General features: G+C 40.4%; 1 pseudogene; it reads right to left on the reverse strand.

Annotated features, from left to right (window-relative positions):
* Positions 1 to 2,385: 2,385 nt before the first annotated feature.
* On the reverse strand, positions 2,386 to 2,892 carry LOC110313988 (annotated as a pseudogene).
* Positions 2,893 to 3,229: the final 337 nt, after the last annotated feature.

The raw sequence follows: 3,229 nt of genomic DNA on the forward strand, positions 1-3,229 counted from the left end.
GAGAGAGAGAGAGAGAGAGAGAGAGAGAGAGAGAGAGGAAGAAAAAAGAAAGAAAGAAAGAAAGAAAGAAAGAAAGAAAGAAAGAAAGAAAGAAAGAAAGAAAGAAAGAAAGAGAAACCTTTGCAGCACACAGTAGAAACTGACTAGAAACACTGAAATAGTCAGCTGTATTCGCAACTGAGCTTTAACTCCATAGATGACCTTCTGCTTCTCTTTCCACTACAGGAACCTTTATATCATGGGATATAAATAATAACATCTGTTCTATATGAGGTACTGCATAGATGCTATTCTCAAGGACACAATAATTTTACTTTGTCTGTTTTGATGTTTTCTCTGCACCTGTTACAGAGTTGTGGGACCAGCTCATCTAACAAAACTGTCTTTGGAAACACTTTGAGACAAACATGCTAGGGTCTGAAATGGAGGAGGGGCTCTGCTTCCAGAGCCAGCTTTTCAGTGAGCTCAAACAACACATGATACATTGCCAATATAAACTGTCTCACATTTGTTTTCTGTAAAACAGGATACATGTATTTCATGAGATAACTTTAGACATTCAAATGTTTTCAAAATGCTTACAAACTCATCACAATGAAACAATGAACCACATGGAAAATACTATATGACTTAGTGATCTCTGAACGTATGTACCCAAAAGGATATTCATAATGTCCCAAAGTCAAGAAGTCAGACTCAATGTGTTCTGTATAATCTAAGAAAGTAGGAGTATGGTGGAAGTATTTCAGAAACATTTCTATAAGATGCATATAGAGAATGGAGAGGTGGTTCAGCAGTTAAGGGCTCATACTGCTCTTCCATAGGAAGGCATATACCTTGCTAATATTTTATATGACATTGAAATACAAATGTTTATGGTTAAATAAAGTATATTGCTAGAGCTAATCTTACCTGAAACTCACTTTTTAAAGATGAGACTGTCAGAAAATGAATGATTATACTTGTGGCTCACATTTGTGGCTTGTTTAATATTTCTAGACAGATGAATCTAGGCTATGACAAGGTCGTCTTAGTGGCCTGCTTAGCTGAGGGTGAGAACTGTGTGATACTGCTTCTAGTGTAGGCTCTGTCACTAGCCACATGAATATCCCCTGAGCCTCAACATTCACACTCATGCTTTAGGTACGATCGAGCTTAGCTGACACACATCAGGGCGGCTTGTCTGAGAAGATGAAACGAGAGCCATGTATGGGAATGAAAGCTATGGCATATAGCGGTGTGTTACCATGGTCAGTATTATCTCACATACTCTCTCGATGGAAGATACTAGCTGCAAACATTTCAAGGGCTACTTGTCCCCTTCCTATTCTAAACATGAAGTGAACATTGTCTTACATGTGATCAGGAAATATCACCTTGAACCCAAAATTTACATTTACTGTGCACTCCTATATGACAGACACCATGCCAAGGACATGCTAATTATTCTTATTCTTATCCCATACGACCACCTTTGAAGATTGATCCAACTGTCAATAAGACTCAGAGAAGTATTGTGTTTAAAAATCAGATGTTCTGGTGCCACATGTATCACTAAGAGCTACCAATTAATAGATATGTTGTGTGGGAAAGCTACTTGGCTTTTGTAAGCCATGGATTCCTCATCACAGTGACAGGGAAAAGTACATTGTATTCACTATAGTAATGTCAGATGTTACAACAGGGAAAACTGGGAGGGCATGATGGCCTACCTATAGTAAAATACTTGCATGTGGGTATTCTAAACAAAGACTACAGGCTTGAGAATACAGGCTTCTTAGAATGACTTTCAAAGGTACTGAGTGTGCACTAATGTAAAAAGCAAAGAGCAGGAGGATGCTGTATTGAAGGAACCAGAGGCTCAGAGAAAAGGTGACTTGTCCTAAGTCATACAACTAAGGCAGTGGTGGTTATGTGATGCACAATCAGCTCTGTCTAATGCCTGTCTTTTCTGCATAAATCATATCCCAGGATTAATGACCTCAGCCCACTGTACACAGAACTCAAATACCACTGAAAATGAGTGCAAAGTTGGCCACTAGCTTTAGTTGCTGCATCCACGAAGAGAGAGAAGGAACTTCTCAACAGATCTATTGACCTAGTCTTCAAAGAGCCTGAAAGGATGTGCTCTACAGAAAAGAGCAGTAATAGGTACCATTTTCAGTCTTTTATTTTTTAACAGTTCTTATTTAGTTTTTATTCATAATCATAAACTTAACTTTGCAATCCAGCTAGACTTGAAGGGGAATGAGGAAAATATGGAACCCAAAGAACTTCAGTGAGAGAAGAGATTACAGGACACTTCGAGCAGATGGGGTAGAGGCGCTCTCCTGAGTTACAGAAGGAATGGGTTTGATGGGTAAAATGCCCACAATTCAAAAGAAACTAGAGTTGTCCACAGTCAGAAATGGTGATCTTCTTGCTAGTCTTGCCATTCCTGGACTGAGAACACTCCATGGCTTCCACAGTGTTCCTGCCTTCTTTCCCCTTCCCAAAGACCACATGCTTGCCATCCAGCCATTCAGTCTTGGCAGTGCAGATAAAACACTGGGAACCGTTTGTGTTTGGTCCAGCATTCACCATGGACAAGATGCCAGGATCTGTACGCTTCAGGAAGAAGTTCTCATCCTCAGATTTCTCTCCATAGATGGACCTGCAACCAGGGCCATTAGGGCGTGTGAAGTCACCACCCTGGGACATGAATCCTGGAATAATTCTGTGAAAGAAGGAACCCTTATAGCCAAATCCTTTCTCTCCAGTGCTCAGAGCACGAAAGTTTTCTGCTGTCTTTGGAACTTTGTCTGCAAACAGCTTGAAGGAGACATAGCCCAAGGGCTAGTCATCAGTCTTGATGTCAAAGAACACGGTGGGGTTGACCATGGCTGCAGCAAGTGGTGAAAAGTGACAGTGGTGTCTGCCATTTTCAGTCTTCTTCAGCACCACAGCTATTTTGTCTTCCTTATTATCTCTCTCTGAGTCCTTCTGGGGCTTTTTAAACCCTTCATTATGTTATAGAAAGAGTTCGTAAGATGGTGAGTGAAACTGGTTTATAAATACTACTGTAAAATTGGACTAGGGGTCAAGGACTGTGAGTTCTTCTCATTTTGGTCAACTGTGGAAGGTTTCTTCAGTGCTCCAATACTCTGTTCCTTCATGGATTCATGCTCATTGCCCTATGTCCTTATAATTCCCTATACTATAGTTAGAAAGTACATCATTGGACTTGGGC

The sequence above is a fragment of the Mus pahari genome, chromosome X (assembly GCF_900095145.1).
Source record: "Mus pahari chromosome X, PAHARI_EIJ_v1.1, whole genome shotgun sequence".
Classification (NCBI taxonomy): domain Eukaryota; kingdom Metazoa; phylum Chordata; class Mammalia; order Rodentia; family Muridae; genus Mus; species Mus pahari.